Source organism: Heloderma suspectum, chromosome 4 (assembly GCF_057233095.1).
Source record: "Heloderma suspectum isolate Gila_16-S chromosome 4, 16-S_ref, whole genome shotgun sequence".
In the NCBI taxonomy this organism is placed as follows: Eukaryota; Metazoa; Chordata; class Lepidosauria; order Squamata; family Helodermatidae; genus Heloderma; species Heloderma suspectum.
Window position 1 is genome coordinate 107,085,195 of NC_139461.1, and position 27,609 is coordinate 107,112,803.

At 41.0% G+C, this 27,609-nt stretch overlaps 1 protein-coding gene across 38 annotated transcripts in view; it reads right to left on the reverse strand.

Moving 5' to 3' along the window:
• Nucleotides 1-27,609, reverse strand: part of ATXN1 (ataxin 1) — a 314,572-nt gene that overhangs the window by 118,661 nt on the left and 168,302 nt on the right. For 36 of the 38 annotated variants that reach the window (XR_014790211.1, XM_084850246.1, XM_084850249.1 and 33 more), the window contains one exon: nucleotides 26,754-26,831. The gene's annotated coding sequence lies outside the window, so the exon portion shown is untranslated. Of the gene's footprint in view, nucleotides 1-7,803; nucleotides 7,909-26,753; nucleotides 26,832-27,609 lie in introns of all 38 variants that reach the window. The other 2 variants (XM_084850241.1, XM_084850238.1) reach the window with 1 other exon arrangement.

Below are 27,609 nucleotides of genomic sequence, written 5' to 3' on the forward strand. Positions count from 1 at the left end.
CTCTTATGCACACTACTAGGTACATGTAGCTGTACCACAAAAGTTACTTTCTATTTGTGGTAGGACATGAAGAGGAGATCAGGAGAAGAAAACTCAAATAGCACGAATGAAAAGTGGAAAGGGCAAAAGCCCTGTATCCTTATGCTGCAATTCTGTGCACACATAGGTTTCTTAAATCCCATTCACTTAAATGGAACTAAGAAGCCTCTGTGCAAGATTGCAACTTAAATAAGTCATTCCTTCAGAGCTGCGGTCAACTGCTTTGTTGACACAGTCAGTTGTTACTACAACAACAGCAATAGCAGCAGCAGCAGCAACAATAATAATAGAAGTCCAATATGGAAGGATTCTAAAATCTGAATTAAAAATAGGCCATTTTTGCATCCTCCTACTCACAGTATTTAGCACTTAAAAAAAAAAATGCAGACATTCTGCCAGGCTAGATAATAGGAGCTGTCAGTTCAGTTCCATAATGTGCTCATTCCCAGGGGTGTTGCTTTGTTTTAGAAATATAATATTTTTAAAAGACCTCTTATTTTACCTAAATATGCAACAAAAATGAGCTTTTAAATTCTACAAAATAAAAAGTTAAGGAAAGCAAGACTTCGCAGTCTGACGTCAGCAGGATTGGAAGTCTGCTTTCCACTTGGCAAAGATGGTCAACGGGTGGCCAGCTGGCAGCATCTGAGCCATAGCATCATGTTATTAGGCTGCTGTGACCGTAGGGAAGGCTCCCCAAAAGCACATCAAAGCCACCAGGCTCACAGCAGCAGGGAGAATGATGCAAGGTCAGAGGGGGACAGCTAGCCAAGGCCATCTACATTGCAAGCAGAAGCGCTTCAGTGTCATCTCTCACTGCACCGTCATCTCTTCTGCTCCAAGTCTTAGATGTGTGTGAAGGAAACATTCCCCTCTGCTCTGAACCTGATGGTTCATTTGTGTGCTGACGGAACACTCTTATCCTACCTTCCCCACACCAGCAGCATATTTCCCAAGTGTGCATCTGCACCACAAGGTTATTTATTTTATTTTTTTATTTATTACATTTCTATCCGGACTTTTTTCCTCCTTAAGGAACCTGAGGCGGCATACATAGCCCTCCTCCTCCTCCATTTTATCTTCACAACAACAACCCTGTGAGGTGGGTTGGGCTGAGAGTCTGTGACTGGCCCAACGTCACCCAGTGAGCTTCCATGGCCAAGTGGGGACTAGAACCTGGATCTCCCGACTCCCAGTCCAACACTCTAGCCACTACACCACACATAAGTTGATGAAACAAGGCAATGCTAGCTCTAGGTTCTCAAGTGCCCTTGAGGCAAGATACCTTCAAGTTGGCCTCCTCAATATATGCGGGTGGGGGGGAGAGAGAATTGAGTTATTTACAGCTTACAGCCTTCTCAAAAAACTGACGGTCTGTATTGTAGGACTTCTTTTGTCGCAGGCTTTGGAGAAGGTCAGAAGCAGAGAGAGCCTCTCTCTTGTTGCAAAAGATTGGAAGGGGCAGACGTAACAATCTTTCCCATTGTGCAGATAGGATAGAGAAAACTAAGACCCCCTCCAAGAACTCTGTGACAAGTAGAGGGGAGGATGTCTCTCCTACCTCCTCCCCCTCCCCCAAGTTCTTTGTGGTGTGTCTCAACACTCTGAACCCTCAAATCCTCAGTTTGTCAGACTGGAGTAAAAAGTGCCTACAGCAAGTTATTATTTACTTCTTTTAAAAAGAAAATACTGGTGCAACTAAGAGATTTCAAATGTAGAAAGCTAAGTAATAACTTTGGGCAGTATCCAAGTCGACATGAGTGCTAATGTAAATTATACTGTGGTAGTGTAAAGGACCTCTAGTGCAACGCCAATAGAGTTAGCTGGCGCGACGGGATTCCCTGTAAAGACCATTGCACTAGTTTGGGATTGCACTAGAGTTCCCTTACCTTAGCACGATGTGATTTACATTAGCCCTCATGTTGACTTGGATACTGCCCTTTGTTTCCCAATCCCAAACACATTTTGTTGGAAGCAAATCCCATTGATTTCATTAGAATTGGATATCAATGATTAATTCCAGTAGCATTTTAATAATTCCTGCTGATTTTTGTTACATACACACATACCTGACAGGCTTTACAGAAAATATAATGACTTCAAATATATGTTTTACAGAATAGAATGGAAATCGAGAATGTGATCTAATGAAGAATAATCATGCCTGCACCATGGCTGAATAATCCATACATGAAGCAGTATAAAATGAAGCAAGTGTTTTAGCTCAACTTCAAGGAAAAGTGTAAATGACAAAGTTAAGAACCTGTTGCTGATTTACTGCATGCAACATGAACAGAACAATCATTACTCTGTGTAGAGTATTTCATGCTGAACACTCTACCCAACAGTCAATGTCTTGAATTTAAATACTAGATTAATAGGAAAAAACGATGTTATAAAACACACAGCTGGTTTTGCATCTTATTAAGTAACCCACATCAAAAGGTGTTTCCCTCTAGCGCTTCAACAGGGTATCTTTGGATTTATTGCCAAGTGCTGTCCCTGATTAATGATGTTCAGTGTTGAAACCATTGAATTTCCTGTTGAGGGCAAGTATAGTCTTAAGTAATACAGATGATACTAGTCAATGGTACCTGTGCCTTACAAAGCTATGGGGGACAGGACTAAAATGTACCATTTTAAATTGAGTTAGCTTGTTTTCTAAAAAAAAGAGGATTACAAATGGATGTAAAGGTTACTTGCTCCCTTGTACTGATAATGACTGAGGGTGACTGCCATGGGAATCCCAGGATTCACTGATATTTAGGCTCAAACCCATGGAAGAGAATAATTTTGAGCTGAAGAAGATCAGAGAGAAAGGGATTAAGGAGCCGCTCTCCAGCCCCCATCTTCCACTCCAACTCAACTCATAGCATGGCCAGGCAATTCTTGCTTTAAAAATATACACAGGGGGAAAATGGAATGTTGTCAGGAGCGCCCTAGCTGCCTCTTGCAGTCCCCTCCAATAAGCAACTCAGGACTTAGATGACCAAGATTCTTTCCAAGGCTTTATTCCGTTATTACTTTATGACTCTTTCAGATACTAATCACTAGCGACTAAGCAAGGAACAGCACTGGGGAAAGATAGCAGAGTAGCCTAAGCTCCAGGTAAGGCAGTTGGTCCCCGTTTGAAGGGGATCCACGGGAGGACTCTGAACTTATGGGCTACGGAGAGATCCTCCCTCTTTCCCTTGGGTCCTTGGGATGCGACCGTTGTTTGAGCGCCAAACGAGCATATCTCCTTTCCACACCCTCCATCTGTCGTCGCTCCCTGCGTCTGTGCGAGCGTCCAGCAAGCCCCCCTCCAGCGTTCTCTCACTGCCAGGGTCACTATCTCTCTCAGGAATGCTGGCAGGAGGAATCTCTGCCAGCTGCTGTGCTTGTGAGAGATGAGCGAACTCCTCTCCCACGGATTGCTGTTCTTCCTCAGAATCAGAACTGCTCTGGGGCTCTAGGGGCTCAGTTTCCACCCTTACAAATGTGTAGCTTGAGCATGAATATGTTATCTGTGGAAAGGAACCTTTAAATCACTATCCCCAGAGTAATTTGCTTGTTAAAAGCAGCCAAATATCTTGAATTTATTTACTATGCCAAAGAGGCAATTTCTAGCACTGGTACAGTCCTACTGAAATCAAGTGCAGCCCAAACAAGAACTCACCGAGCAAATTTTTCACTTGTTAGGATTCATCTGAAAACTGGGGGAAAGGGATTGTGTGGCAAAAGAACATGATACCAAGAACACTTTGGAAAATACATTTAGGGTGCAACAGACAGAAAAAAGTCCTACAACTCCCATGGGGCTGGCTGGGGCATGCTGATAGTTGTAGGATTTTTTCTGCCTAAACATGCATAAGATTGCACCCTTAAGTACTATTCAGGCATTCCACTTCCGTGAAAAATCAACACATGATGGGAGAGAACGAGGAGAGAACAAGGATGAGCAAGTAAGCTTTGGCCCCTTCACTGTCATTCCACTCACTCTCCACAAGTTGGAGGGATAACTTCTGAATCAGAAGCCTTCTCTACTTTTGTAGGCTCTCTGCATGATGTAAATCATTGAAAATCAGACTTCTACATTGTGTGGCGAACCTACATGAATGATAAAGGCTCCCTGCTTCAGAAGGTATCCCTCCAACTCATGGAGGGTGACTGGGGTGGATCTAGAGTGCTCGTCCATGTTCAGTGTGTTCATTTTTTTCACAGAAGTAGAAGGCCTGAATAGAGCTTTACTCTCCTTTCTTTTCTATATTCAGTATAAAAATGCTCTCATATTCCTCTTTTCATTATGTCCAGAAAAAAAGTATGGTCTTAAAACTAGCATTTAGAAAAGTTGGCACCCTGGGGTCTCTGGCGATATCTATTTTATTTTTAAACACTTGTTTTAAAAGTCTGTGAAAATCTGCTATGTCTATTTATTTCTAATATGTTTCAACTTTCATATGTGGGGAAAGTGTAGCGATAGAACCAGAGCTTATGAGAGACAAAGGGAGAATTCCTGGGGCCCAGCTTCTGTTTGAGAGCCCATTCTAAACCTCTTCCCTACTGACAGCTTCTGTTAGGCTGTGATTCTTTAAAAGAAGAAGAAAATGCAGAAATAACAGCAGATTTTCAGTGAACAAAGCTGCCATCCTCAGACTAGGGGAAGAAGGAGGACTATCCCATCTTACATAGGCATGACATGAGGAAGGAAAGATCTCTAAGATTTGGGGAATGAACTTCGTGGAGGAGGACCAGGGTGTAGGACTTTAGTGGAAAAGGAGGATATCCCCCAATATGCTCCTGAACATCATTTATACAAACTGCTGATGTTCAAACTGCTGCTGATCATCATTTATCCGAATAGCAAACTCAGGTGATAAGTTATTACAGCTATATAGCTAAAACAGGACTACTAAGAAAAAATAGAGGAGTATTAGCATCCTTGGGGGAATCCCAAGGTTTGCAGCAGAAGAAAAAATAAAATAAGGGGACAACCCCCTCCCTGCAAAACAGGCCAATAAGGACTAAGCACACTCAGTCTGTTGGGGTGGTAGGGTTAGAAAACTGGGGGAGGGCAAATAGAGTCTCCTGAAAGAATGCATGCCTGGGCTGGCATAACAAGATAAATCCCTACTGCAACATTTTGCTCCAGGTCCCACTTGTATTCTTTTATTTCTCAAAGCACAGTTGGAGCCCTTATGCCTCAGGTTTTCAGATGGTGGTGGTGGGATGACACTTTGGGTAACAGTGTGGTACCTCCAGGCCAACTTCTGTTCTTACACAATAGATGATACTTCAATTATACAGGGATCTGTATAATTTGTCAAGATAACCCATAAAACTAGAAGCTAAGTTACTAGCATCCTGAGATTTTGATTTTGCTGGATACTCTGTGTAAAATTTCCTTGCTCCTGATCACATGAAGTAAAACAAAATGTCATTGGCTTGGAACCTAAGATAAATTTTCTTAAGGAAGTTCATGGGAAAAAAGTTTTCTTCCCCTGTGAAGCCACCTGTGCCCCCGAAAAGCCTCCCTGAATGGCGGGGAAGAAATGAATAGAAAACTTTCCTTCCATGAACTTTCTTAAGTTAACTGATCTTAAAATATTTAGCTAATGTCTTAAATTAACTAGAATACATAACAGCAATTTTACACTTACCAATCCTCCTCCCCATCCCCAACTAACCTGCTGACTTGACCTTTTCCCCCCTTTGAATTTCTATCCTGACTGAAATTACTTCCTGTACCATGATCAGATACACAGTTCTCAGTATTAACTATGTCAGCTGTGCCTAATGCGATTCCCACACAAGCGGCTGTTTTCTATTCCAGTTAAACTATTAAGTATTTTAAGGAACTAGCTAAATATTTTAAGGAAATTGTATATAGTCATTTCTGTTTACCATCTCTCCTTCACCCACCCACGTATCAGAAACAGTAGTGTTTCATTCAATCATGGTGCATGTGTGAATGTGTGTGAGAGAAACATGAATTATTACACAATACAGAAACTGACACTGGCTTGGCTCCTAAGGTCAGTTAAATTAAGGAAGTTCATGGAAGAGAAGTTTTCTGTTCACTCCTTCCCCAAGCACTCCCAGCTGCCATATTCCATGTTACCTCTTCAGGTAACCCCCCGCCTTTTGTGGGGCTCAGGTGGCTTCAATGGGGAGGAAAACTTTATTTCCATGAAAAGTTAATTAATCTTAAGTTCCACGCCAATGACATTTTGTTTTACTGCCTATGATAACGAACAAGGAAATTTTACACAAAGTATTTGCAAAAGCAAAATAGTATTTTCAAGATACTAGTAACTTAGCTTCTAGTTTTGTGTGCTATCTTGACAAATAGCTGGTTGCTAGTTGTTTTCCTGAGCAACTGTCAGTGAGCACATAAACTGGCAAGTTGCCTAGATTTATTACTTTAAATCTAAGACATTGAGCTACTGAACCATTACATTAATACAGAATAAAGCAGGCAGCACAAGGGACATTGTTTTCTAGTTTATGCTTGTCCCCTAGCCTTAGTCCACAAAATTCAGGTTAAGAGCAAGAAGACACAATCAACAGACTCATGTGTGCCTACTGATGGGATGTACTACTTAAGATAGACAATCAAATGTTAAAACACTCCCCCAATAAACCCCCTCCATATACAAGCTGACATGTCAGGAAGACTGTTCCAGACTATTTTATTTAAAATGAATGTTTTCACAGACATACTGAAATCACTATTTAAATATCATGCATCTTTAAGACAACAGAAACAGGTGAATTCTGAATAACCACAATGCAGCAATTTCCTACATCTAATTTCTCACCACTACTATCTTTTACACAGGGTAGGAGCATGCCCTGCATATAGACAGAATGCTTCATTTTCAATAATCTTGTTCAACACCAATCCATTCCCAGCTGATCAAACCAGCGTATCAGGAGCTATATGCCAATATGCATTCACTTCCAGCCGGGCCTTAAAATTTTAAATGAGTCTGTAGTTAAAGCACCGTATAACATATTACAGGCATTCACAAGTGAACACAATGGTGCCAGTGGGGTTATGCGGTATTCTTCATATCATGTGCAGACAGTCCATAACTCGCCTTTCCCCCAGGTGTGGATTAAAGGGGGATTTGATTTACTTATGTTATTTATATACTTATTTTTGATAAAATCCTCAAAGTCCCCCAATAAATATAAAACCGAAAACAATAAAAACAGCAGAGCAGTAAAACACAAAAAATCAGAACAGGTAAAACCAGCTTTAAACAAAGGGCAATATCCAATCCTGCCCATCTGTGCACAAGGCCCACTGCTGCTTTTGTTCCATGCGTGGCCAGCCCCGCCAATCCCATTGCGCAAGTGGTCCCCACCACTTGCACAGTGGTGATTTAGTGCTTCTGGAGGCACGCCCTGACGTGAGCGGAAATGCTCGTTTCTAGAAGGGGGCAGGTTGGTGGAGATTACTTATGCAAGCTCCACCAACCTGCCCCCTTCCAGAAACAAATGTTTCCACTCATTTTGGGTTGCCCTTGTAAGTGTCAAATCGAAATCGCGCAAGTGGTAGGGGCTGCCTACACAACATAATCAGCAAGACTGGATCTGTGTGACTGGTCACCATTGGATACTGCCCAATCTTTTAAAAGGCCTTGCAAAATAAAAAGGGGTTGTCCCGGTGCAAAAACGACATGAGTTGGCAACAGTGGGAGGGCATTCCAAAGGTGGGCACCACAAAAGAAAAGGCCTTTTTTGCATCCTACCCAAGGCACCTGATAATGTTCTTACCATATGGGCAGGCTCAAGTGGGAGAAGCTGGACCTTGAGTTTCCCAGGAACAAGTCATACTGGACTTTGAAATACAGGCATATTGAATTGGTGCCAGAAGCAGACCTGCAACCAGTGAAGCTATGTTAGAATTTAATCTTGTTGGCTAATCCCAGTAATTCAATAGTTCTGTTCTGGACTAGCTGGTTCAGTTAGATCGCATAACAATCTACTGGCAACGTAACTTAAATCATAAAATCAGGCAGATGGTGGCAACTGGGGTGCTATAGGACAGTGCCTACCTCTTCAAATCAAGAAGTCTTTCTAGCCCTAAATACAGTCTGCATGAAAAAGAGAGCTTGTTACAATTGACTAGGACTTTTTTAAAAAAAAAATCCCAATTCCTACTATTTTACAAGTGCAATACAATGGGATTAGGAGTGGCTATTTTCGCATGACAAAAGTGCTGTTAGCATTCTCGTGACAAAAGTGCTGTTAGAGAGGGAAATAACGTAAAATACTAAGATACAGAGATTTCAGGCTTTTTTAATTAGAAAACAATAAAGGCTTTCTAAATAAAGAGGGCTCTTCACTTACCACTCTGCCATCGTTGGCATGAGTTGCAAGCCAAGACTCTGCAAACAATTAACAGCATTAAATTGTAACAATCCTGGGCACAATGTGGCAATGCATGGAAAATGTCATCAACCAGGAGGCAATTAGCAGCCAGTCTGAACAGCACAAGCAGAAGGGAGTGGTTTCCTAACAAAACAGGCTTTGTGAAAAGATGAAGACATTTTTCTCTTACAAATGCCGCATTCTTGGTATAAACAGTAAGCTTATATTTCTTGTCATTTTAAATATTCCTACAAATCTTTTCTGAAAGATTACCCTTAAAGAGTTAAGGCTTCTTGCATTTCCAACCATGTCACCTCATATAGGGCAATACAGTTATGTTAGGTTACCAAGTAAATCCATCAAAAGTAAATCTATTATGTGTTTCTCACTTATGCCAGCTGTGCAAAACCTGTTGGATAGGGAAGCGTCAGCACTGAGGTATGTGCCTGTCTCACTTAACTATAGGGAATCTGACAACTTTCTTCCCAAGACTTTACACTTCAAAATCATTCTGTGTGTACTGTGAATTGGTGCACTTTAAAAGCTAACTACTTTTCAAAGCACTGTTTAAAAACTGACATCTCCAACCACACTTCAAGTTCAGAAAAAAAAATCGTACTCTACAGTCTCATCGGGTTTTACAAAATACTTGACAGCCAATCTCTTGTAAACAATTTGTGCAGAAACTTAGTTCAAATTACTTTATAACTAGACATTTATGAGAAAATGCATTTTTCTTGTTGTAAACTAAAAATGATATCCTTCTCTCGCTCTCTCTTTTAAAGTAAACAACAAGTATATCAAAGACCAATAATAGTGGAACCTCGTAGTCTGAATTTCACATATATTCCATCGGGCAGTCAGAATATTTTCAGATTAGGATGGATGGTGCTACATCCTTTCTTGTAAATTTTACTAGAATTTTCAGATACCGTGAAGGTATTCCCTTACCATGCTGATTCATCAGTGTTCTTGTCAGCCATGTAATCTAGTAAGGAAACACAACTGATTTCACACTTTCTGGCTAACTTTAGTGTTGCACAATCATATTCTTGTTGAGTTGGCTTCTCATTGCAAGGGGAGGTGGAGGTGAGGTAAAGGAAGGATGTAAGCGGAGGTTCTTCAACTCCATGTTTGCAGAGGAGATACATTATCTTTCTATAGCATTTGTCCTCCTACTATTATTTTAACTGTTATGCAGACTCAAAAGTATGCCAGGAGCTATATAGAAGGACAAAGTGGTGTGGTACATATCTAGAAGATTTCAGTCTCCATTAAACAGACAAGATGAGAGCAGGAAGATAGAAAGAGGAAGAAATCAAATTTAATAATGAACTCCAGGAATGGGTTGGAGGTGTCAAACAATACTGGATGAGAATCAAGTAAGGGAGCTCCCCATCTATAGAGAACCAGTTTCGATCCACCTTCCTCTTCTGTCCCTAACACCTAAATTAAGCATAACTGTTAGGATCTGCTCAGTCTGGGAAGCTCTGCAGCTACACCTGGGGGCCGGACATAGAAGACAGCCTGGCTCACAATACTTGCAGGATTAGGCCCTGGCCCTGCAGGTGGCTCCCAGGTCCTCTAATGCAGGCTAGTTGGGAGCCTCAGGGAGCCCTATAAAGAGCTTCCTCTTCCTTTTAAACCTTGCCACAGCAACATGAGTCATCATGGTGGCGGTACTGTGTTGCAGTTGCTTGTTCCTGAATTTTGCTACGCCTTGCTGGTTCTTGACCCCTGCCTGTTTGGAATCTGCTTCTGGCCCTGCTGCAAACCTGCTGGTAACTGACCCCTGCCTGGCCCTGCCATGCCTTGTTTGGTCTGAGCCTTGCCAGGGGAACCTTTGCTCTCCACCCACCTCCATCCCTCCTGGTCCCAGTGTTCTCGCCAAGGACACCTGCCACCAATGCCCCAGACCTGACAATAACCACAAGAAGAAATTGGAGCAGTGGCAGACAAACATTACATCTTGTGGAAGCAACCTCCACAGTTTATACACATGTGAAGAAGTACTTCCTTTTATCTGTCCTGAATCTCCTGCCATTTAATTTCATTGGATGACCCGTTGGGTGACTAGTATTATGAGAGTATTATGCAATCTTCTCCCTATCCACTCTTCTCCTTACCATGCACAATACACGTTTATCATGTCCCTAAGTACTTGCCTTTTTTCTAAGGTGAAAGGCCCCAAACCTTTCCTCATAGGGGAGTATTCCCAGCCTGTTGATAGTTTTGGTTGCCCCTTTTAGTGCACCTTTTCCAGCTCTACAATATCCTTTTTGAGATTCAGTAACCAGAACTATACACAGTATTCTAAGTGTGGTTGCACCATAGATGATATAAAGGCATTATGATATTAGCCATTTTATTTTCCATTTCTTTCCTAATGATTTCCAACATGCAATTTGCCTTTTTCAACACAGTGTGCAGCTACTATGACGTTTTCATTGAGCTATTCTCTACAACCCAAAGATCCCTTTCCTGGTCAGTCACACCACCAACTCAGACTCCATCCACATATATGTGAAGTTAGAAGTTTTTGCTCCAGTGTGCATCATTTATACTTGCTTACAAACTGCATTTGCCATTTTAATGCCCATTTCCCCAGCTAGTGTTTGCATGATTTCCAGCATAAGGCTTTCCTATGAACAAGCACCAAAGAGTTAATAGGCAAGAAATCCTTACTATAACCTGTTTTATGGAAGAGTAAAGTCAATTGGCTGGGTATCAAAATAAATACCGCACTGAGCAGTTCATTTTCCTCTTTGCAATAATAAACCAAGGATTTGTTGTTACAGCAAACTCATAATTTTAAAATTGGATTTTATTTTCACATAAAACACTTTTCATAATTGTTGTACTCCTGCTTTAAAAAAAGCTGACCTGCAATGTGCTTGACAATGCTAACTGCACATTTATCACAGCCGAGAGTTCCAAAGACTCTTAAGTAACAGAGTTTATGGCCTATTAGTCAATTCAGTAGATGAACAAAGTGAGTCATCATAGCTAGACTTGGTAAACCCTTGCCACGTTTTGGGCACCGATTCACTAAGCAGCCCATCTGTAGTATGTCTATTGTTCTAGTTGCATGGAAAGTCACACATACACAGAGTCATTATTGTATATTGCTCTTTTCAGCTTCCACTTATGGTAAGAAGTGGTGCTCCTAGAGCATTCCAATACTTCTACATCCTACATTCATTTTTAAATGAGACTAACAACTCCTGTACAGCTGGTGTAGTATAGTGGTTAAGAATGCAAGCTTAAATTAAACATTTAAGAGAAATTAAAAATGTCACCTCAGTCATGAACTCATTCTTGGCATTAAAAAAATACTACCTCTCAGTTTTATCTCATTTGCAATAGAGGCATAATATTTCCCTACCTTACAATGGAACTGTAAGAATTACATATCAGAACATTATGATGCAGATGGGTGATGTGAACTTGAATCTGAGGCGACTGCTTTTTTTCAAAGTATTCCAAATATGCACAAAAACATAGTAAAAAAAATGCTGCACTGGGTTTTTCAATGCACACATTCTCTTGACTTACAAGGAAAAGAAAAAGCAAAAGGAATAAGAAACTGCCAGGAGGGTGCATAAACAGCAAAGCCCAGAAATCCAATGCTGAATAATGGTTATCTAACGTATTGGTGCCACTCTGTGAATAGAATCAGGTAACCCAGAACCACAAAATCTGGAGAGAAATTCAGAGGAATTTCATAAGCATCTCTAGTATTATTCTATTTAAAGATTCCTATTGCCTCTGAATAGCTAAAAAGCAACAGGCCAGTTTAAATGTAATACTCCCTGCTTCGTAAACCATGAACTGAGTTTGTCCGAACAGGCCCTATGAACAACATCTCCTCTCACACCCTAATCTTAGTTATATTCACTGGGACATATAAGCTATATTAGAACTGAATATCAGTCTGCAAATTTTGATTCTCTGCCCAGGATTACTGCACACACAATAATTTCATGCTTACATACCCATCATTATTGCCTAAGTACAAGCACACTTCAGCAGAGTAGCACATATTGTTTTTAGACACAATATGACCATGGAGGAAGCAATCCTATGGTCACTAGACACTGTCTAGAGAGCCATAGGATTTTTCAGTTTCTGGGAACTGAGGTCGGAGCCCTGTTTCCGAGCTCAGTTCTCAGAAACCATGCTCCCCTCCCCCTTGTAGCCAGAGCAGCTCTTTCCCCACTGGCTACTTCTCTGCACTCAGAAACGGAGCACAGAGGGGGCAAAAACGGGGTGGTCCTGGGGGCAGGGAGGGGAGGCGACCGCGGGAGCCACTTTATGACACTTCCTATGCGCTGTGCAGCCTCCCCCCCCGAAGTCCCCGAACAGACATACAAAATTGCGCATCTAGGCGAAGATGCAGTGAAGCCAGAGCATGGAGGCAAAGATCAACTCCATGCTCTGGCCACCTGGCACTGGATAGGTGTCAGCCTCCGAGTTTGGAGGCTGACGTCTATTTCCATAGGCTTGCGCCCTAAATCCCTTTTAAGGCACAATCCTATGCATGTTTAGACAGAAAAAAGCCCTACAACTCCCAGCATGCCCCAGCCATTCCTTTAGAGAACAGGAATGTGTAGTAGGTTCTGGAATACTGAATTATCATAACTGACTAGTATAATTCAAGGATAGGAAGGGTAGTTGCAAAATATGCTATCTTCTCCTGTCATGTTATCTATCATCTTGGTTTTGTTTTAATTATATTTGTAATCTGGCCTTTCTCCAAGGAAGTCTGGAAAGCATACACTGGGTTTTCCCATTCTATGCCCAGAACAATGCTGCCCAAGTTCAGATACTAAGGTAGCCAAGAACACCACATGGGCTCACATGCTTCCCTCTCCTCTTACATAGATTTCTTCCACCATTTCTGGTTTGATCTAACCACTGTACGCCACAACACTCAGATTGGACAAATGACGGTTAGCACTAAGCAAGAATTATTTTATTTATCTGTTGTAGGCCACCTTTAAGGGAAGATCCCTTCAACTGTCTCCAAGCTACGGTTTGAAATGGGATTCCAAAACATGGTTGGTGCCACCTATAGTTTGCTCAATTCACCTATCATGGGAAATGATAGCTACAGCAAACCAGGAAAGAGAGGAGAAACCCACACACACACACATTCCTGATTGCCAAACCACATATTGGTGATTGGCTGCTATGACATCTGAACTGAGCCCTTGTAGTTAGGCAGAGAGAGAGTCACCTTCAAAAGTAAGCTAACACATTGCTGGATCAGACCAAAGGTCAATCTAGTCCAACATCCTGCCTTCCACAGTGGCCAACCAAGTGCTTCCTTTAATGAAATTTGCTTTTTATCCTCTTGCTACACAATGAGTTGAAGATTTTAACTGAACTATAACCCAAAGATGTCTTTTCTTGTTCAGTTTAGATCTTGTCTCTATGTATGTGAAGTTAGGGTTTTCTTTTTACCACAATGTGTATCACTTTATACTTACACTGAACCTCACTTGCCATTTTAATGCCATTCACTCAGTATGGAATTCTTCCAAATAATTTATGAGGCAGTTAAATTGCATTTGTCCCAATACAGAACCTTGGGGAACCCCACTGTTTGCACTCCTCCATTATAAAAAGTCCCATTAAATATAGTAGGACTTCATTCCAAATAAACATAAATAACACTGTGCAGTTAAACTATTATATTATTACTAAGGTGGACTGTCATGGGACACACACAAACTATTTGGATTTTTCACCTGAGGCATCAAAATGTTCTAGACTAGCCTTGTCCTGGAATGTTTTACAATTACATTTGGGCTTAATCACATAACCAAAGCTGGGTTTTTCACACTACTAAAATGTTTACTGCAGGATAAGCAAAATGGTATTAACATAAAACCTAAACAGCTTGGCACCTTGATATTTGAGGGAGCACCTCTCTCTATATATGCCTGCCCGAGGACTGAGATCTGTTGGAGGGGCCCTCCTCTGCATCCCACCAGTGCAACACATATACTGTGATGGGACATGGGAGAGGGCCTCTTCTGCTGTGGCACCCCGGTTGTGGAATGCCATCCCCTTAGAGGCCTGATTGGCGCAAACATTGGTCTCACATTTGGCGCCAAGTAAAAACATGGATTTTTTACCAAATGCGTTCCATAAATGCATTCCCTAAAGTAGCACACTGTTTTAACTGTTTTATTGTTTTAAATTTTAATTGGCATTAGCTTGTCCATGGTTTAATATGATTTTAGCTGTTTACATTTTTATTGTTTTATACTGTTTAAACTGATTTTATCTGTATGCTGCCCTGAGACCTTAATGATATAGGGTGGGATACAAATGTTTAAATAAAATTTAATTTAATTTAAATGTTTAAATAAAATAAATGAATAAATAAATCCCTTGAAAGGCCATTTAGACAAACCACCACCACCAGCTTGGATACCCTTACCAAAAAACAACTTCCTCTACCCTCATTTATTAACAGGATAAGAAAGCTGAGACACAGAAAAAAGAAAAATCAGTGCTAAAGGAGACAACTTAAATTACAAGACTAATTATGCAGACAGAAATAGAAGTAAAGTTGTTACCACATATAAGCAATCAAGACTAATTATATTAGAAGGAAAAAGGAGAGATGCACCTCTGGTTTAACCAACTGGCAATACACAGATAATTTAAATAAAACACCTCTGGAAAAGCCAAAGAGCACAAATACTTAACATCCACCTATGCAAATTTTGAAAAAAAGGAGAGAATGAAAATTATGTTCATAAGCAACCATGTCCTACGGATGTTAACTTGGAAGTAAACTGCACTGGCTTCAATGGCACTTACTCACAGGGCATAGCAGCTTTAAAATCTTACAATTTAAAACTGAATGTTCACTTTGAATATTGATTTGGACCATGGTTACTAGAGGTTGTCTGTTCAATAACATAACCGATTCAGCAATAACATTTTTCAAAAACTCTAAACCACAAGTCTGAAACTGAATTATCAGAAGGACTTATGCAACATGTCCATCTTCTAAATAGTTGCTTAACTGAAAAACTGTCTCATGTGAGTAATACAGACTTCCAGTGAATAAAGGCCACTCACTGGCAGAAGTGAGCCTTAATTTAAAATAAAGATACTTTCACAAATAGGTAGATGCTGCTAATCATAGTGGCTTAATTCATGCATAATGTAAAACCATAAACTGACATCAGATGTGCCCCCTGCAGGCTCATATGCTCACACACACACACACACACACACACACCCACTTGTGGAATCCCTCTTCTAAGTAGAGGACTTAGTCCTAGAAGTCCTAGGTTTAGCTACCCATTTGCCATTATGTCCAAAGTATGTAGTCACACTTTGCCTCTAAACCACAATTTGAAACTATAGATTGACACAGGGTTCCAAATTGTGATTTGGATGTTAATACAAATTATAGTTTGCCAATTTAAACATCAAGGCAAAACCATGGTCAGTGAAATTAGAAAATGGAGGGCCAACCCCATGTGTAAGAAAGAAAGAAGGAGCACACAAACCCCCCAAGGCACCCCATCTGCCAAACCATAGTTTGGTATGAGATCTAAATTGAGCTATTGAGTCATGTAGTCTGATGTGGATCAGGTGGAATCATTACTTCTGTTATTTTGTGCTGTGAACTGAATATGAAAAAATAGTTAAAAGCAAGGACAAAGCTTCAGCCAGTCACAACCTGCATTTATGTGTAACTATAAAGTATATTTCAGCATCAGTTTACAATAGCCTCCAAATGACAAACCAGCATGGTAGATTGTGTTAAATAAGTTCTTCTGCCTTAGTTTTAAAACCTCTCTTAACGCTAGTACTCACCTATATTATTTTTTGTCTACACTCTTGGTCAGCAAGTAGTACTACAGTGCCTTTTGAGGAGGAGATGGGAGTCCTGTCCATTATCAAAGTGGTCTGCAAGCAAGTTCTGTTGTCTACAGTCATCACTCCCTCCATGCTTCTCTCCTGCCTCTAGATTTGTAATGGGGCTGAGTAGGAGTGAAACTCCTTATGGGGAGACAGTTCATGCTGGAACTTCTAGCTGCTAACTTCTAACTCTGCACAGCTTCAGACTGATGTATATCACAGAGGAAAAACTGAATGACCTTCACTTGAAAAGCAGAAACAGAGCCTGCAGTCCTCGGCAAATGTAAATATTCCCAGTGAAGTCCATAAGAATTACTTAGTAAAGATATGAGTGAATTTTTTGTTTTGTTTTCTTGTAACGATTAGAAAGTAATTGCAAAAGTAGTATCACAGACTAAACTACTACACTACTATTTATCATTGCAATTAAATTAACATGTCATAATTATTCATGTGAGTAACTGGTATAAAATATCCAATTCTAGTAGCCAATAAATTAACTGTCTACTGGACTGAAAAGCACCGCTTCTAATTCTACTATTATGGGAGCCAGATGAAGTGACTAAGCTTAATCATATTTTCCAGGTCTGGTCAGTCTACACTACTCTGCTGTCTGAGGGCCCAAAAAAACTGGAGCTGGCCATTACTAGCAGCTCTTCATTCAGAGGCAGTATAACTCTGAGTACCAGATGTTGAACAACAAACAGATGTTGAATACATGTCCTACTTGTGAACTTCCCAGAGGCATTTGTTTGGCTAGTGCTGGAAACAGAATTCTGGACTAGATGAAATTTTAAGAACTGCTCTGCTGTGTTAGGCTAATGTTCTTACGCTTATAGCTTCAAAGTTAAGCAATAATAAAGGTTAATACATAATAGTAGAAGCAGATTTGCACCAACTTCAACATGGCTTGAATCTATTTTGACAAGAACATAAAAGATAGTAAAGATATACCAATTAATACTGCACTGTCAGAACGTTTAATGCAGAACAAACATCAATGGTTTAGAGAGATACTCAGGAAAAAAGAGAGAGTAAGCTTAAAATCACTCATGCCCTCCTTTAAAAAATTAAGAGGAAGTGTTGATTGCTTCTCTGCATAGACAGAGATCTACTAGGATCGGATGGTTGATTTCTCATCATGGGCCTAGAAGCAAGGCCATGCGTATTTGATCAATGTAATTCAGCAAACTGATAATCTTATACAATGTTAACTATTTATTTTTCATAGACAGTTTTACTCCACCCCTCAAAGAGTTCTCAAGGTGGACTGCAATAAATAGTTGCAGCAAGCAAAATTATTATCTTTCTACATATGCTTAGGAGTTGTCTACACCAATAGTTACTGCAGCAGACCCTATGCAGACCCTACACTGAACGTTATTGATTAAAATGGCAATAAAAACATATTTCAGAGGTTCAAGCATTGCCCCTCTTCAGAACAGCAAATGGCCCCGAGAAAATGTAACTGCACAAAAGTGTCTGGAGACTGAAATCTTGAGTTAATTTCATGCTGTGATCATGGCCAACAGCTATGAATGGACTAAGCTTGCCTGTCTTTGTGGCCACTCCTTGTCTTTCTGTCTGTGGTCTGTGAACATTTCACAGGGCACCAAAGGTTAGTTGCTCATTTTGGTTTCTGCTGTTCCTTGTGTATATATGCAAATCTACATATTGAGTTTCTGCAATTCCCTACTTTGCCATTGGCCACTGTGTAATATTTGAGACTTTGCGTCTTAAATCTCATCAAAACTGTCACTAAACTGTGGAGGGTTGGGACCTTGTACCTTTTTATTAGCTTACCTCTCTGACCACCAGTTGTGGGGGACTGTAGTTTCAAAACCCACTTTTTATGCCGCCTGAATTGCCAATATATATAAAAAATGTACCTCCATTCTTTATCCCTAAATTTTCCCTGCCACCACTGAATACTTAATAAAACCGTATGCCCTCAGCACACTCACTAGCAGGAGTGTGCTATACTCACTATAGGCATGAGATACAGACAAGAATATTTATTTAGAAGTGAAAACAAATATACATTCTTAATTTTTAAAACTTATTTACACTGAAATATATTCACTTCAGATGTTATCAATATGCTTTAGTGGTTACTTGCATTTAAAGGTACTGTCTCTTTAAGGAAGCAGCTATTTCCTTATCCTAGTTCACTTCCCTGTTAAATTCAATTGCCGATTACCCTTATTCCTACTTCCACCCCAATTCGTTCTCCCACAATGACGCAGAGGTCTAGATCTGCAGCTCCCTCTGGTCAGGAACTCACTGGAAAGATACAGGATTGGACAGAAGTGTCTCAGAGTAGACTCCCAGCTCCTTGAGAGAAATGAACTTTAATTAGCAGGCTTGCTTCAGCTTTTCCCTGTAATCTTTCTTCTGGTCAGGTACTTCTTGACCAGGACACAGCAAAGAAGGAGTTCACTTGGTTGCCTCCTCAAGTCTTAATTGCTTCCTGGGCCAACCGTTTTCCACTGTCACTTTGGCCAAATGCTTTCCTGGTGAACTGCCTCTGAAGTCTCCCACTCCTTACAAACTCTCACAACTTCTGCCTTCAGTGATTTCAGCCACTCTCCCTTTTTCAGCTTTTTCCCTAAGCACTGCTGTCTTCTCCTTCTCTGCCTCAACTGACCAAACTACTCCAAGTGTTGGGACTGTCCTTTTATACACTCTAGCCAGAACCTTCTGTTGTTGTTGTTCAGTCATTCAGTCTTGTCCGACTCATTGTGACCCCATGGACCATAGCACGCCAGGCCTTCCTGTCCTGTGCTCTCTCCCAGAGCATGCTCAAGTCCATATTCATTGCATCAGTGATGCTATCTAGCCATCTCATCCTCTGCTGTCCCCCTCTCCTTTTGCAAGGTGATATCTCTGCTTCTTACTATGCTGTCTAGGGTTGCCATAGCTTTCCTCCCAAGGAGCAAGCATCTTTTAATTTCATGGCTACAGTCACCGCCTGCGGTGATCTCGGAGCCCAAGAAAATACAATCTGTACTGCTTCCATTTCTTCCCCTTCCATATGCCAGGAAGTGATGGGGCCAGATGCCATGATCTTCGTTTTTTTCATGTTGAGTTTCAAACCAGCTTTTGCACTCTCCACTTTCACCCTCAACAAGAGGCTCTTTACATCGTCTTCGCTTTCTGCCATTAGGGTGGCATCATCTGCGTATCTGAGGTTGTTGATAATTCTCCCGGCAATCTTAATTCCGACCAGTGATTCATCCAAATCGGCGTTTCTCATGATGTACTCTGCATATAAGTTAAATAAGCAGGGCGACAATATGCAGCCTTGTCATACTCCTTTCCCAATTTTGAACCAATCGGTTGTTCCATGTCTGGTTCTTACTGTTGCTTCTTGACCCTCGTACAGGTTTCTCAGGGGATAGGTAAGGTGGTCGGGTACCCCCATCTCTTTCAGAATTTGCCACAGTTTGTTGTGATCCACACAATCAAAGGACTAGAGATCTGTTCAAGAAAATCGGAGATCTCAAGGGAACATTTTGTGCAAAGATGGGCATGATAAAGGACAAAGAAGGCAGAATGAGAAGCAGATGAGATTCAGAAGAGGTGGAAAGAATACACAGGAGAACTATACAGGAAAGATCTGAATGTCCTCGATAGCCATGATAGTGCAGTCACTGAACTTGAGCCGGACATCCTAGAGAGTGAAGTCAAGTAGGCCTTCGGAAGCATTACTAACAACAAAGCTAGCAGAGATGACAGTATTCCAGCTGAGCTATTTAAAATCCTAAAAGATGATGCTGTTAAAGTGCTGCACTCAATATGCCAACAAATTTGGAACACTCAACAATGGCCGCAAGACTGGAAAAGGTCAGTTTACATTCCAATTCCAAAGAAGGGCAATGCCAAAGAGTGTTCAAACTACCGTACAATTGCGCTCATTTCACATGCCAGCAAGGTTATGCTCAAAATCCTACAAGCTAGGCTTCAGCAGTATGCGAACCGAGAACTACCGGAAGTACAAGCTGGGTTTCAAAGAGGCAGAGGAACTAGAGATCAAATCGCCAACTTTCGCTGGATCATGGAGAAAGCAAGAGAATTCCAGAACCTTCTGACCAATTACTTTTTACACACTGTTAGCTGCTAGACCATTGGCCTATATTTATGAGTCAATAAAATGTTCATTAACTGGCTTATTGCAAGCTGACCTTTTTGATTCTCCTATCAAGTATATAAACTGGCAGGATTAACTGTGAACCAACAACAGCCATACCTGCTTCTTTGGTAGTAACAATAACAGGTTTACTTGCAGTTGGCAGGCTGCTAGAGTAGGCTTCAGTTACAAAATAAGTAATAACTCGCAGTTAAGTGGTATCCCTTTCGCATCTTCTCTGTTAACCACTTATAACAGGGATGGGAAACCTCCAGCCACTGTGGTTTCCCTGTCTGGCCCACCAGCTTCTTGCCCATGCCCTGCCTCCTCTCTGGGCTGGAAAAGCTCTTATGCTGAATCAGCACCTGATTGGAGATAAGAGCTTTTCCAGCCAGGAAGAGTGGGCAGGGCCTGGGGAGGAAACTGCTGAGTGATTCAGTCCTGCTCACTTCTGTGGCTTGTCCTGCAGAGGCTTGGTAGTTGGGATGCTATTTGAAAGTGCTGCTGACTGATTCAGTCTGACTCCGTAATATCGAGAACACATTTTGGCACTGTCCACTATGCCTTTGGCCCCATCCACAGATGTAATGTGGCCTCCAAGCCCTTTTCCAGATTCAAAGTTAGCTCTTTGGTTGATAAAGGTTCCCCACACCTGGCTTATAAAGTTATATTATTTTATTTATACTTATTTATTTATTTTTATACATTTTACACACTTATTTATAAATTTTGCATATTTTAATAACTTTTACCTCAGAATACACTGTTTTTTCACAGACACCCATGATTATATATATATATATATATATATGGATAGTCTAAGAGAGTGGAGGGATGAACATGATGTCATCAACCCAGTGATCTCTGGTATCACACAGGCATATTACTAAGAACTGGGATTCCCTTTTTGTTGTTGTTCAGTCGTTCAGTCGTGTCCGACTCTTCGTGACCCCATGGACCATAGCACGCCAGGCCTTCCTGTCCTGCGCTCTCTCCCGGAGTGTGCTCAAGTTTATATTCATTGCATCGGTGATGCTATCTAGCCATCTCATCCTCTGCCGTCCCCTTCTCCTTTTGCCTTCAATCTTTCCCAGCATCAGGGTCTTTTCCAGAGAGTTTTCTCTTCACATTAGGTGGCCAAAATATTTGAGCTTCAGCTTCAGTATCTGTCCTTCCAATGAGCACTCAGGGTTGATTTCCTTTAGGATTGACTGATTTGACCTCCTTGCAGTCCAGGGGACTCATAAGAGTCTTCTCCAGCACCACACTTCGAAAGCATCAATTCTTCGGCGCTCAGCCTTCCTTGTAGTCCAGCTCTCACAGCCATACATTACTACTGGGAAAACCATAGCTTTGATTAGACGGACCTTTGTCGGCAAGGTGATGTCTCTGCTTCTTACTATGCTGTCTAGGGTTGCCATAGCTTTCCTCCCAAGGAGCAAGCATCTTCTAATTTCATGGCTACAGTCACCGTCTGCGGTGATCTTGGAGCCCAAGAAAGTAAAATCTGTCACTGCTTCCATTTCTTCCCCTTCTATATGCCAGGAAGTGATGGGGCCAGATGCCATGATCTTCGTTTTTTTAATGTTGAGTTTCAAACCAGCTTTTGCACTCTTCTCTTTCACCCTCAACAAGAGGCTCTTTACATCCTCTTCGCTTTCTGCCATTAGGGTGGTATCGTCTGCATATCGGAGGTTGTTGATAATTCTCCCAGCAATCTGAATTCCGACCTCTGATTCATCCAGCCCGGCGTTTCTCATGATGTACTCTGCATATAAGTTAAATAAGCAGGGTGACAATATGCAGCCTTGTCGTACTCCTTTCCCAATTTTGAACCAATCGGTTGTTCCATGTCTGGTTCTTACTGTTGCTTCTTGACCCTCGTACAGGTTTCTCAGGAGACAGGTAAGGTGGTCTGGTACTCCCATCACTTTAAGAATTTGCCACAGTTTGTTGTGATCCACACAATCAAAGGCTTTAGCGTAGTCAATGAAGCAGAAATAGACGTTTTTCTGGAATTCTCTTGCTTTCTCCATGATCCAGCGAAAGTTGGCGATTTGATCTCTAGTTCCTCTGCCTCTTCGAAACCCAGCTTGTACTTCCAGTAGTTCTCGGTTCGCATACTGCTGAAGCCTAGCTTGTAGGATTTTGAGCATCACCTTGCTGGCATGTGAAATGAGTGCAATTGTGCGGTAGTTTGAACACTCTTTGGCGTTGCCCTTCTTTAATTGGAATGTAAACTGACCTTTTCCAGTCTTGCGGCCATTGTTGAGTGTTCCAAATTTGTTGGCATATTGAATGCAGCACTTTAACAGCATCATCTTTTAGGATTTTAAATAGCTCAGCTGGAATACTGTCATCTCCACTAGCTTTGTTGTTACTAATGCTTCCTAAGGCCCACTTGACTTCAGTCTCTGGCTCAAGTTCAGTGACCGCACTATCATGGCTATCAGGGACATTCAGATCTTTCCTGTATAGTTCTTCTGTGTATTCTTGCCACTTCTTCTTAATCTCATTTGCATCTGTTAGGTCCCTGCCTTCTTTGTCCTTTATCATGCCCGTCTTTGCACAAAACGTTCCCTTGAGATCTCCGATTTTCTTGAAGAGATCTCTAGTCTTTCCCATTCTGTTGTTTTCCTCGATTTCTTTGCATTGTTCATTTAAGAAGGCCTTCTTGTCTCTCCTAGCTATTCTCTGGAACTCTGCGTTCAGTTGGATATATCTTCCCCTTTCTCCCTTGCTTTTCGCTTCCCTTCTTTCCTCAGCTACTTGTAAAGCCTCATCAGACAGCCACTTGGCTTTCTGGCATTTCTTTTTCTTTGGGATGGATTGAGTTGCTGCCTCCTGAACAATGTTACGGGCCTCCGTCCATAGTTCCTCAGGCACTCTGTCTATCAGGTCTTATCCCTGAAATCTATTCCTCACCTCCACTGTATATTCATCAGGGATATGATTTAGGTCATACCTGAATGGTTTAGTGGTTTTCCCTACGTTCTTCAATTTAAGCTGAAATTTTGCAACAAGAAGCTCATGATCTGAGCCACAGTCAGCTCCAGGTCTTGTTTTGACTGACTGTATAGAGCTTCTCCATCTTTGGCTGCAAAGGACATAATCAATCTGATTTCGATATTCACCATCTGGTGATGTCCATGTGTAGAATCATCTCTTGTGCTGTTGGAAAAGAGTGTTTGCTATGATCAGCATGTTCTCTTGGCAAAACTCTATTAGCTTTTGTCCTGCTTCATTTTGTACACCAAGGCCATGCCTGCCTGTTATCCCGGTGATTTCTTGACTTCCTACTTTAGCATTCCAATCCCCTATGATGAAGAGGACATCTTTTTTTGGTGTTAGTTCTAGAAGGTGTTGTAGGTCTTCACAGAACCGATCAACCTCAGCTTCTTCGGCCTCAGTGGTTGGGGCATAGACTTGAATTACTGTGATGTTGAATGGTTTGCCTTGGATTCGTACTGAGATCATTCTATCATTTTTGAGATTGTACCCCAGTACTGCTTTCCCCACCCTTTTGTTGACTATGAGTGCTACTCCATTTCTTCTAAGGGATTCTTGCTCACAATAGTAGATAGGATGGTCACTTGAATTAAATTCGCCCATGCCTGTCCATTTTAGTTCACTGATTCCCAAGATGTCGATGTTCAATCTTGCCAACTCATGTTTGACCACCTCCAGCTTACCTTGATTCACTGATCTGACATTCCAGGTTCCTAAACAATATTGTTCTTTACAGCATCGGATTTTCCTTTCACCACCAGACACATCCACAGCTGAGTGTCCTTTCGGGTTTGGCCCAGCCGCTTCACTCTTTCTGGCGCTACGTGGAAATACCCTCTGCTCTTCCCCAGTAGTATATTGGACACCTTCCGACCTGAGGGGCTCATCTTCCGGCGTCATATCTTTTAGCCTTGTGATACGTTCCATGGGGTTTTCTTGGCAAGAATACTGGAGTGGGTTGCCATTTCCTTCTCCAGTGGACCACATTTTCTCAGAACTCTCTGCCATGTCCTGTCCGTCTTGGGTGGCCCTGCACGGCATAGCTTATGGCTTCACTGAGTTACGCAAGCCCTTTCGCCACAACAAGGCAGTGATCCATGAAGGGGGGGGGGATTCCCTTTTAGGCATAGGATAATCAACTGCTGCATAAACATAAAAGTTCAGGTTTTATGAACTTTTGAAAGTAGAGATCTCTGCCTGCTCCCTTTATAGTTAAATATAAACTCGCTTTATAGTATGTACACATATAGTTAAATGAGCAGGTGAAAACTTAAATGCAGATCATGCCCTATGAACCACACAACTATTCTCCAAGGCAGTAAACATCAGTCTAGATAAGCCATTCGTTTCCAAGGTTTCAACTATTTGAGTGCAAGTACAATTGTTAAGATAAATGAAGTCCCTACTCCTCCTGGTTCTAAAATCAATGTAATTACATGTTAGGACTGACTCCCACAGTCATTTTCAACATTTTCCTATTTCCAGGGTACATGATCACATGTGAACTAGCAAGTATTTTACAGAATACTTTAGAGCAATTTCTGTGTCCACAAAACATACTGTTGCACTCATGCAAATCACTGCAAGGCGTACATGATTTGCATTTTGCTGGTTCATGTGGTACTTCACACCACCATGGGCGCAAATGTAATATGCACTATAATCCCACCGAAATAAATCAGACACAAGAGTTACCATACAAATCAGCATGACAGAAACATGGTAGATGTTGAGATTTGTTCCAGCATGGCAGCCTTTTCTAAAATGCCATGGCTATGATTATTACTTTTTTGTTTCAAATGAATGGAACTATCCAAATTCACATAAAAGAACATGATTGCTAATTGATCTCAAAGAAATAAACTGATAGGTTGTGACATTTGTTCTAGATCTGCACGTCAACCTGCTCATGACATGACATGACATGACATGGGGGGGGGGTCACGTTAAAATGCTATTTTTTCTTTATTTCTTTAGAAATAGCATGGAGAGAAAGTAAAAGAAAAATGAGAGAAAGAACTTTTAAAAAATCAGCGCTGCGTACAAAATGCAGATTTTCTCCTAGTACAGGCTATTTGAAGTAACTGAAGAAACTTTTTTTTCGGAAAACATTCATGTAAAATCTATGCAGCTCTTCAAATTCACTGAAGCCATTCCAAAACCATTCCACTGATGGATAAAAGAACTTTTGAAAGTAGAGAAATCTGCCTGCTCCCTGTATAGTTAAGTTTATATATTATTGAATACTTCCTCCAAAACTTCCTTTTAATCCAAAATAGGAGACAAAGGGTAGTATTCAATAGGCACCATGCATGCGCAGCCAACCACACCGGGCCCCAGTCCACCATGCACCCAGCTCCACTGGCCCAGGTCCACACACAGCCACAATATAGCACTTTTGGGACAAGTCTCGATGTGAACAAAACGTCAGTCGCACCCCTTCCAGAAAATAGCATTTCGTTCACGTCAGGGCAAAGTGCTATATTGGGGTTATCTGCGTTCCTAGGCTTGCAGAGCTAGGCACACACAGGTTGGAGCTGGGGGGCTGACCGTGCACACACAGGCCCCTATTGGATACTACCCAAAGTTTTCCAAATTAGGAAATCTGGAAATCCAAAACAGGAGAAAAAGTTTTCCAAACTCTTATTTGAATTAGGCTAAATGTCCTTACAACACACACACAAAAACAAAGATAGTCATGCTGGTCCATGATAATATTTTTTCTAAAATGTTCTAAAAAATTAATATTAGGTGGTACATGTAATCTCCAGCTTTGCTAATATAAGGACTGTTTTGTTTCTCTGCACTTCTGTTCTGTGCCAACTCAGGAACCCGTGCGTTTTGCTCAAGGCAAGAGAAAGATCAGAGTTACAGCCGACTTCTGTGTTCTCAGAAATGGAGATTAGCTATTGCTTCTCCATCCCAAAATGCATCGCTAGGTGTAATATATCAGCATCACCTACCACTGACTAATTCATTCAGACTGCAAATCTCCATCTTGAGATTGGGTCAGTCTGAACTGCAGATTTCATGGCTACAACATCTGGCCAAATTTTTGGATTTGCTGTTTCTTCACTTATGCCCTGCACTTTGCACTACCACCTAGCCTGACAAAAAGTTCTCGAGAATTTGAAAGCTTGCACATTTTTTGTGGAAATTTGGTTGGTCCTAATAAAGATATTGATCTACTGTGGATTTTGGACTCTTTTAAACAGTTATTTTGCACCTTCTGATCTCTGTTTATCACAGCTAGAACATATGTAGGCTTCCCTGTAAGGCCTGAATGCTCATCATTAAGAGAGAGAGAAAGCCATTTACTCACCATGTCAGCCTGAACAACCTTCTTTGGAATTTTCTACTTTGTTTTCAAATATATCTGTACAACATCTGCTCTCCTGACCTGCAGAAGGAGGATAATGAATATTCTTCAGTCTTTTTTCAGCTTTTAAATAACAAAGCAAAACTCCATCGTATTAAGTATTTACTTATAGAATCACTATGGTTTCATATAATTATACCTTATTTATCTGAGTAATTTATATCCTGCTTTACAAGCCTTATGAATTTTCAAGGTGGCTCACAATTTAATATTGTGCTATATTATAACAAACTTCAAAAAATACAGCATAAATAGTAAATGCCGCAGACAGCAGATAAAACAGTAAATAAAACTCCCGGAACTCAGAAAGCATACTGATGTGAACTTCTGGGGGAAAAAACGGGGGTGGGGGTGGGGGGAATGGTTCTTTACCATTTTTTTTCAAGGACTTCCCACCCCTACCCCCAAATAAAAAATTGTGAATCATGAAATATTTTCTTATACAACGATGAATAAAATATTTACGACAAGGTTTGCATATATTGCTACCCAGCCTTTACTCCCCCAAAATGACTTCTAAAAACTACATGACATAAGACTACAGATATCATATATCAAGAAAATGTGCATTCTTGACAGTTCAGGTTTTAGTCTATAGCCTTGTGTTTCTGGACTTGTTCTGGTTAGATGCTGCAGCAGTAATGAATGATGTTCTAAAACCCACATATAAGAAAAACACTGTAGGTTATCCTGCCACTGTCACCACATGCAGCAAAACAATGTATTTTTTGCTACATATTTTTTTTTTCAAAAGAATGTTGAGGCTTGGGTCTATGCCAGAGTTTTTAATAAAGTTCCT